The sequence below is a fragment of the Pundamilia nyererei genome, unplaced genomic scaffold (genome assembly GCF_000239375.1).
Source record: "Pundamilia nyererei isolate P.nyererei 1_Seehausen unplaced genomic scaffold, PunNye1.0 scaffold00141, whole genome shotgun sequence".
NCBI lineage: Eukaryota > Metazoa > Chordata > Actinopteri > Cichliformes > Cichlidae > Pundamilia > Pundamilia nyererei.
In genome coordinates, this window is record NW_005187542.1 from 204434 (window position 1) to 214693 (window position 10260).

The 10260-nt window shown below is 39.4% G+C and overlaps 1 protein-coding gene across 2 annotated transcripts in view; it reads left to right on the forward strand.

Annotated features, from left to right (window-relative positions):
• The first annotated feature begins 3442 nt into the window (after positions 1–3442).
• The window catches only part of LOC102194868 (vang-like protein 1), a 71286-nt gene continuing 64468 nt past the window's right edge, over positions 3443–10260 (forward strand). For both annotated transcript variants that reach the window (XM_005744224.1, XM_005744225.1), the window contains exon 1: positions 3443–3599. The gene's annotated coding sequence lies outside the window, so the exon portion shown is untranslated. The remainder of the gene's footprint in view (positions 3600–10260) is intronic.

The window sequence follows — 10260 nt, forward strand, 5'->3', positions numbered from 1 at the left end:
CTTATTTTTCTTTAATACTTTATATTGGTACTTTTAGTAAGGTTAATCATCTAAATACTTCTTCCACCACTGCTGAACTGTTAATCCACAGAAGTGTGATTATCTCTAAAACTGAAGAGCCAAATGCTCAGGCGACACTGACTATAGCATCATAACATTCGTGTCTGCCTTTATCAAAAGAAGAGTAGTTATCTGGAGTGCTTGTTTACATTCTCTTTTCAGAGGCTTACCCAAGGCCTCACTGACTTCATTGTGTTTGTTTCACTAACTGTGTCCAAGCCAGATTGCTATCGCTCCACTGCTTTGTTTTTTTGCTCTGAGTGAGTGACTGACATCATTGACGACTGTTTACCTTTTTCAGCATCATGAGCTGTGACAAAAACATTGCCTCTCTGTGTAAGTGGGAGGGGAGAAAAGAGATTGGTGCTTTTGTAAATAAACAAATACATTTAATATATCAATAAATCACAGGAAAAATATCTTTTTAGAACTGTGCTAGATTTTCATATTCTGCCCATTTAGTTCATGCAGTTTTACATTAAAATATCTAATTTTAAATCTTTCTTAATGTTGTGCTATTTTGATATAAATGCCTGCAATTTTCACTTAAAAATCCAGATTAAAGAAGGATATTATATTCAATCTACAAAAGCACAGAAAACCCCCAAAACAAACAAAACAACAACAAATTGAAATTATTGTATTTGCGTTTTCCAATATAGCCCTATGCTTAACATGTCTTACAAAAGTTGAGATATACAGTAAAATATTAAAAATGAATTCAAAAACAAATGTACCCGGTAAAAAACAACAACAAAAAAACAACAAAAAACAAATTGCGCAAATAAGCGATTCATTTGTAATATTGTTGCATATGAAGAAACAGAGATAAGAAGTTCAGCACTATGAAAAACTGCCAGGTCTCTTCCTGTTTAAAGTAAGTTCTTGCTCCCCACTGTCACTAAACACTTGCTCACAGGAAACTGTCACAGTGTAGAGGTTCTCTCTCTATTACTACCACTGTGGATGGATGGACTAACTGTACAAATAGTTAAGTCATGTAAAATAATTTTCCTTACAAATGTTCTAAATTAGTTTCTCATGTTATTTGCACAGTATTTGTGTATTCAATAAGCAGCGCTATTATTTTTAAGATGTTTTGTTTTAAATGAGAGAAATCTCTGCATACAAAGACCAAGGCAAGGACTACTGAACAGCTAAAACCCTACACTCACAGTTAAAGTACAACTTTTCAACTATTTTTAAAAGCCAAACAGCTAATCAACAAATCACATAGCAGCTCAATGCATTTAGGTGTGTAGACATGTCAAGACAGCCTGCTAAAGGTATAACCGAGCAATGGATTGGAGAAGAAAGGTGATTTAAGTCACTTTGAGTCTGCCATGTTTATAGGCTTCAGATAAGCTAATCTGAGTATTTCAGAATGTACTAATCTCTTGGGATTTCCCACACAATCATCTCTAGGGTTTAAAGAGACTGGTCTGAAAAAAAGAAAGTCTCCCGTGAGTGGATGAGAATACCTTACTGATGCAGGAGATGCGACAATGGCCAGATTACTTCATGCTGATAAAGAAGACAAAAGTAGCTCAAATAAGCACTTCTTACAACCAAGCAAGAAAGTGAAAAAGAGCATCTATGAACACACAAGGTGTCAAACCAAAGCAGATGGGTTACAGCAGCAAAAGACCATGCTGCTGCCCCTCCTGTCAGCTAATATTTGAAAAGTCTCTTCTAAATGGAACAGTAAACAATTTTTAGAAATGTTGCCTGGTCTGATGAATCTCGATTTTTACTGCAACATCTGGACGGTAGGGTCAAAATCTGAAAGCTGAACATGAAAGCATAGATGCAACCTGCCTAATATCAACGGTCCAGACTGAAGCTGGTGATGTAACAGTTTGGGGCATAGTTTTTTGGCACACTTTGGGCCCCTTATTACTGAGTGTTGTTTAAATGCCAGAGACTTCCTGGGTATTGTTGCTGATCACTTTATGATTACACTGTACCTATCTTCTGATGGGTGCTACCAGCAGTAAAATGCTCCATGTGACAAAGCTCAGATCATCTTAGACTGCCTTACCAGGGTTTTGTTTATCTCACCAGGTTAAGGAGACGACGCATACGCCACAAGGTTCATGCAGCGACTGGTGACTGAATCTGCTCTAGACCGTTTGTTGCCTTCCACCTGCTCTCTTCTATTTTCCTCTCACATTGAGATATTCTTTAAGGGTCCATTTTGCTATAAGTCTCTCTTTTGTTTTTGTGTCTGGCAACAACCACGACTGTAAGTCTCTGTGAGAAACGGTTTCTTTTTTAGAATTCATCAGCAGCTCTGGAAGGATGTATTTGAGTATTTCCTTAGATCTTTTATACCACTTTGGCTTACCTACAAGCTTAATCCTGTGATGGCTTAATCCTGTAGAAGTGGGCAGAACTATCTCCAATTATTGACGAACAGCTGAAAAGGTGTGTCTTGTTGTATTAGCTATTTATCATTAAGTATTTTTTAAGGTAAAAGTATCATTATTAGTATTGGCAATACTTGCTCTGTATTTACTTGGTACTGGATGGATATTGAAATTCACAGTATCACACAGCACTATAATCCTGACAAGGAGACAAACCTCAGTGTTTAGCAACTCTGTGAAACAACTCCAGAGAAAGAGAAAAACAGTAAGAACCACTCATCAAGATCAGCCAGAAATCGATTCCTTTCTACAGCAGTGGTTGACCAAAGCAAGAAATGGGAAAAGGCAACACAAAGTCTGCAACAAAGACTACGAGTAAATGATAATTTTTAAGTTTTTGACATAATGTGTTCCCATTACATTTAGTCTTTTCTACACTTTATGCTCAATAAAGTGTTTTACACTTTGTTAAACAATGGTGATTGTGCTGTAAAATCCAATATGACTACACATTTTAAAAATGATTCATTATTCACTGTAAAGTGATGCTTAGTTTTTATACTTCCAATTAATCCCAAACAGAATAATAGAAAATGGAAACAAGAATTTCAGGAGGATGATCTGTCATCAGTTATGTAACTAACATGTGTGAAAGTTGTCATTTTCACATATATTCCAAGAACCTTCTGTTTTCATCAGCTTTACTGACCATTTCAACAGCTAACAACACTTTTTTTTCCTACAAACATTAAGTCCCTCTGGACACCGCAGTTTTCAGTGGGTGAAACATTTCATTACTTATCCAGGAATTTACTAAGGCATTTTTTATTGCACAGTTCGTTATCGAATGCTTTATTTCGACTCTTCTGGTCCTTCATATCTTATATATTATTAAACGGCTTATCCAGCAGGTTCACTTTAATTCGGTGTTTCTGTGATCTTTGCAGTGGCAAACTGGGAGCAAAGACACCCTCCTAGCGCCATGTATCTGCACTGCACCCCCTCACGCCGAGAAGCACTGCCCCCTGTGAAATTCCTGACTGCCAGGGTGATTCCTACGGTTACCAAGGGCTGCTTCCTACTGTAGCTTACCGTGTGCTGTGTGGCAAACTATTTTATAACCTCTGGATAAATTATCAACCACAGGAATGATATCCCCAGCGATAAAGGGTGAGTTATGATTTAATTACACCTGAGATTGTGTCGGCCATGTGTGTTCTGCAGATGTTAGTGTGCGGGCTCAGCAGTGTGTGAAGCTCAGTCTTATAGCCTATAACGTCCTGTCTTGATTCCTGTCGCCTACAAAAATGTGTGTCAGCGTGCCTACCTGTTTTTCCATACACACAACAAAGGCAGTTATCCGCTGAATGTGTGTTTTTAGAGAAAGACTTGGGAACACGCCCTTGCTTTTTTCCTACCTGTATGAAAGGAAATATTTTTAACTTAATTTCAATACCCTTAAACTGCGGTCAGACCCACGCACAAATCCACACTCGGAAAGTTACCCGTATTTGTTCATATTTGACCGCAGTTTGGAGTTTCTAATCGTCTCGGATCGAGTAGATATACATATTTATTACTGTCGCTCTCTCAAACACAAACTCCCAGAGCTACTGAGAGAGAGAGAAAAGTGAACTATGTTTCATACGGATGGCTGGATCCGCATAACCCCGGCTGGTGCACCGCAGCTCAGCTGTTAACTGTAACCTGCGGCGGCAGAGTTGTCGCGGACGGATACATAATGACACCTCAAGCCTCGAAAAGCAACCAGTAAACCGAAAAACACCCGGTTCGCCCGCCTGTGACCACTGCAGCACGCTTTGGGTATTCAGCTCGTCGTAAATATGGGCTACAGAGGTTAGGGAGAGCAAGAGGGGGGCGTCCGAGGCCACGGTAAAACCGGGGAGTTTCCTGCCACTATAGGTCCGCCTGCGTGCCGGGTCACAGGTAGAGGTTGGGCGGGTAACCTTGCTCAGCAGCTCCACCAAACCGAAACATGACTTCTGTTTAGCTAAATGGTATCACTTTCCCTCGTGTAGGCTTAGGCTAGGTAGCTTTTGCTTTCGTGTGTGACTTGCTAAAATACTCCACGAGGGGAAAAAAAGTCTAAATTAAGTTAAGCAGGTGCTTATGTGGCACGTGCAAGTTAGGTGACTTCTAATTAATAACCTGTAATGGTTTCTGTTGAGCTGCTTTCATCATCAGTGGTTGCCTGCTCTGTCTACAGGCCAGTGTGTGATTGACAGAAACTTTAATTTCCAGTGAAACACACCAGGCCATCCTTTGCCATGTTAGTTTAGACAGGGTAGCATCTAATTATCAGCTGCTGTAATAAAGAAAGAAAAGAAAAGAAAGCTCATTACTATGAGCCAAAGACTGCAAACTGTAATAAATGATACAAAACGGAGCAGAACAACAGATTTGTGGCACTTAGACTTGCTGAAGTACTTGTTAAACGACTAACCACTTGGTTAGCCTTAATAAAAAAGTTTTATATATAATTACAGTCAGTCATATAAAGGCTGATGTTTTCACACACTTTCTGAAATCTGTCTAAATAAAAGCTGCATGAGTGATGCAGTGAGATCCCTGACCGACATTACATTGTGACAACAGCTTCCTCTCCATAAATTATGTAAGACCCTCATCATCATAAGGACTTTATATTCACAGTGCACATGGATTCTTTTTCATTTCCTGCTCTAGAACAGTGTCTCTGGTTTCCTCAAAGCTTATCAATGGTCTGTCTGTCATATGTAAAATGTGTGTTTGACAGTGCGTCTGTGTATACAGCATATTTGGACCTAATTCTTAAGCTTGACATCAGAATTACTTCTGTAAAATAACCATGAACTCTAGGCATTGCATTAGCTGGTTAGAAATCAGTGAGCTCTGCAGAATTCCTTACATTGCTGGGGTGGTTCTGATAAACAAGAGGCTCAGCCACTTTACATGCACTGCTGCAGTATAATGTGATGTGCTGAATAGCTTCTATTGAAATAGTTACACGAGCTGTTCAAGTAGAATCATAGAGGAAACAGGGCTTTCTCTAAGAAAAATAAGATTTGTGTAATCATGTTAATTTATGTCGTTCATGTGAAGGTGGAGTGATTTTTTTAAAATTCTTTTTACTTTTCTACTGCTTAACAACAATAATGATTGTGAAATGATTTTTTTTAAAGTATGCTGGCATTTTCACATGTCCAGTGGTTGAAATAATAAAATATTTAAAATGTAGTTAATAATTCATAGTGACATTTTGAGACTTATTGTCACTATTCTGCCTGGAAGAAAACAAACCAAAGAAAATACTGTAGTTATTTATGAGACCTCTAAACGACTCGGTGAGTTTTGGGGAAAGCTTATGGTTTGTGTCAAATTAGTCCCTTTCGCAATGATAACCATGTTTTGAAAAGCTTATCTTGCTTATCTTGCTGACTGAAAGCCCTGAAGGCAAACCTCTCATATGTGTGGTCTTTTTTCCCTTTTGTCTTACAAAACCATGACATCACAAAGAGGTAACTGATCAGTTTAAACGATTGTCCTGGAGCAACGTCAGATACACAGGTAACCAGATGAAGTGTAAACAGAAACGCCTTTTGTAGTGACTGTTCGCGTTTACAACAGCTTCTTTAAAGTGTGAGACAAAATGGGGTTGAAGAGGATCCTAAACTGGATATATTTAAAGTCTCACATCAGTGAGGCTTGTGTTATTATTTTGCTTTGACAGGATAAAACGAAGAAGTTCACTACTCCTTCATAACCTATTGAAACTTTTTTTTTTGATCGGCATATTAATGTAGGGAAGCACTTTGAAAACAGAATTTTTTTTTAAAAGGGCTGCTTCCTGTTAAAAAGGAGGGAGCAGTTGCCAGTAGCTAATTTGTGTAATTCAAGATGTAAATAGTTTTTAAAAATTCTTTTAAAGTAGGATTGGGCACTTCATTCATTCCCACAGCATGTCTTTATCATGTCTTCCTTCTCTCACCCCAACTGGTCACGGCAGATGGCCCCGCCCCTCCCTGAGCCTGGTTCTGCTGGAGGTTTCTTCCTGTTGAAAGGAAGTTTTTCCTTCCCACTGTCGCCGAAGTGCTTGCTCATAGGGGGTCATATGATTGTTGGACCTTTCTCTGTATGTATGATTGTAGGGTCTACCTTACAATATAAAGCGCCTTGAGGCAACTGATGTTGTGATTTGGTGTTGTATAAATAAAATTGAATTGAATAGAGTCAAAAGTGAATCGAAAGCTAATACCACCAATCTGTAAAATGTTCCATTAATCACGATTTTGTTTGAGGGCATATTGCCCAGCCCTATTGTATAAACCAGGAGCTTCATATCAACTAGATAATCTGACTGTAGCTATTGCGTTCATCAGAAGTCAGTTTATTGACTGACCACCGAGGACCAGCTCATTGCGGTTGCCTAGTAACACCGGCACAAAACTGCAACAGGTAAAGGCCAGCTGTGAATCAAGCATAAGGTGTGGAGTCGGTGTCAGTGAGCCTGCCACTCTGCAGCAGCGCGAAATGTGCACGTTGAAAAAGTGTGAAGTCAGAAATCCTCAGATTCCAAATATGAAATGCTCGTGGAGTCTGTAAGTGTCTGCTGCTGGTTCTCTGGCTCTGTTTTCATCTCAGTGGTTTTCTCTGGGCTTCACTTTCATGACACTTGGGAATGTTGATTGAATTCCACAGAATTAATGGCCCTCATTTGCTCAGTCATAGATGACAACACAGCGAGCTTGTGACCGGGGCCAGACTTCCACTGCGACATGCTTACCTCGTGTCCCGGCACGCCTCATGACTGCAGCCGTCATTGAGCTGCCTTCTCTCCAAGTGAAGTGAAGTCGGTACTTTGAACTGGGAGCTGCTTGGGTCTTATTACAGCGAAGGGAGATGTTTTATCATGGTGGTAATAGAGGCAGTGCTGCGAGGGCCTTGTGGCTATGGAGCAGGGCGGCGAGGGAGAAGGAATGAGCTGCGTGCTGATGTTGGGGAGCAACTGAGCACGCTAATTTGTATTGTAATGAATGACAAAAACATCATTGTGTAGAGATTATGTCAAAAGTCAGGTTATCCAGTTATTTTATAAAACACGGGGCTCATACATAATTAGCTCTTAATAACGTCTTATAGGGATGCACAAATTGTGACAGTCTGGGCTGAAGGAGAATTTCATCCACCTGTTAGAAAGTCTGTCAGCGCGTCATCACATCATTTTTTTGACCTTTATCAAGCACAACATTGATGAGGAGCAACACATAAACCTCTGTTATCAGTAAATACCTCTCTACCCGCATCAAATACTGATACTTGGTCAATACTTCTGTGCATCCTGAGTATATTTCCTCAAACCTGCATCACTCAGAGATGAGATGTTCACTACAGATTTGGCCCTAATCATTTCAACCAATATGCCGGGAACATTCGACCTTTTAAACTTGTGGTTCAGTTGGGTTTTGTTGTTTTAAAGCAAAGTGAGTGTCTCCACAGTTACTGAGTATAAAATTAGGGTTGAAACAGTGCAGGAATCAAAGATTTGCCATAAAAGGCTGTGGGATTTCAGGATTAATCAGCGCTGGGTGTGAATGATCCACAGAGCTTTGCACTCCTGCTCTGTAAAGGGGAAGAACGGATAAGCAGGCTGCCTGAAAGGAGGTTTTGAATGAAAACATGATAGATAATCTTGGCTGCTTCATTAAATGCCTAATTTGCTGTTCAACACTGGAAAGTGCCATTTCTGCCTCTAACTTGGCTCCTACTCGTATAATGAGCATGCCTTCGTGGTTTAGGAGGAAATCAGCTTGCAGCAAATCACCTTGTTGGTTCAGTGACTTCGGCCCGCATGAAAACAACAGGTTCTGTACAGGCTGCATGTCTCTTCGTCTGTTGCTGTAAAAGTTCATTGTGTGCTATGGGACCAGTAATTTGGTAGGTTGTGAGTGAGCTGTGTGCTTCCTGGAGTTTCCGTAAACAGCTTCACAAATGTCAGTCTCACAAATAATTGTTAATCCCCTCAAGATGCAGCTGTAACTACTAAGTGCTTCCAATTTGATGTATTAAAACATCACATATTTTTCTTTCAGGCTGGTTGCTGTGAAGCTGTCAGTCAGGTCTGCTCAGGACTAGACACCCAGACTGAAAATGACCTTTTCGGGGACCCTTAGTTCTATTCTAAGTGAACTCTAGTTTGTGAAAAGGCACAGGATATGTGATGGCATTTGTATGAGAATTAACACGTAACATGTTTGTATAGTTTACTTACTTCATTGCTATAATCAGTCTACTCCTCTTTTCTTATGATCCTACCAGTTTATGACATATTAAAGCTAAGAGAGTTCCATTTATTTCACCTTATTTCAGATCACTATGAAATTATTAGTACAGCTGATGATCTTCATCTGGAAGATCATCAGTCTTTTTACCACTGATAATTTTATCATATACAAAAAATAAATTACATCTTTAAATATTACATCTTTCAGCAGACTAGCATAATTTAACCGGACATTAACGATGGCATGCCTGCTACAGAGCAAGATGCAGACAGTATTCCAGATGTTTTGAGTCACAGTTTGCATTCTGGATTTTAGATTTGTTGCACCACGAACAAACGTCCATCAGTCCATAAGCATCGTCTTACAATGGCTGGAAGATATTCACTGTGGCTCGTGTTGCATGTCTGCTATTATAACTATTACATATTCATTGTAGTACTTTCCCTGGAAGTTATCTTAGCCTTCCAAACCACAACATTCTCATTAAAATACATACTATGCATTTTTTTTAAAGTGAATCTATTATGCTTCCCCTTATTAGTCAGCATACCTTTACCATGTTATGTTCATAAAACGTGAATCCTAATGCAACAAAAGCTCAGGCTTCAGACTGTTTTGTACATTTTTTGTCTTCTCTTGGATCTGTACGATGTCGGTTAGAGCAGCTATCCCTGATATGATCGCCTCTGGCACGCAGCTCTGGTTGTGAATCAACAGCTTCACCCATGTGCTGTTGAAATCACAGTTTTCAAACCATAGCCAGTCAGAAGAACCCTCGCTTAAAAACTGGGTGGTCTCACTTGTCCTCTTCTTGATTTCTCTTATTCTTTTTTTCATGTATGTTTCACGTAATCAAACAAATTTTAATATTTGATAAATATAACCAGAGTGAATAAATGATGATTTCATTTATTAAAGGAAAAAAAGCTATCCAAGCCTAGCTGGTCCTGTGTAATTGCTTTGCTTATTAATATTAACCACAGTTTTTGGGAAGCTGAGTTCAATTTCACAAGCCACACCCAGGCCTGTTTACTGCCAGACCTGTTGAATCAAGAAATCACTTAATTAGAACCTGTCTGACAAAGTGAAGTAGACTAAAAGCTCCCAGAAAGCACAATATAAAGAAATGGATGAGAAATTTGGAAAGGGTTATTTGATTGATTTGAAAAAAAAAAGCTGAACTTTTTGTAATGTTATAAATTTGTCATTATATCTGGTAGGGCTGGGCCATATTATACCGTTCACGGTAATACCGGTATAATGTTAGGCAACGATAGGAAAATGAAATATCGCGATAGAATGGGAGTAAAACGCGCATGCGCAGTGCCTTTGTTTTCATACGCACATGGCCGATTGTTGAGTGAAACAGATGAACCAGAATTGGTTTGTAAAAATGGTGCAACTTTCGTGATGTGGAACTGGTTTGGTGTTTGTCCGTCAGATACACAACAAAGCACATTTTTTTGCAGAACATGCAAGCCGGCCGTCGTTATTGTCGTATTTGTCGGACTAAGAGGCTCTTAAATCTGGGAGTAATCTGGGTCCTAAAC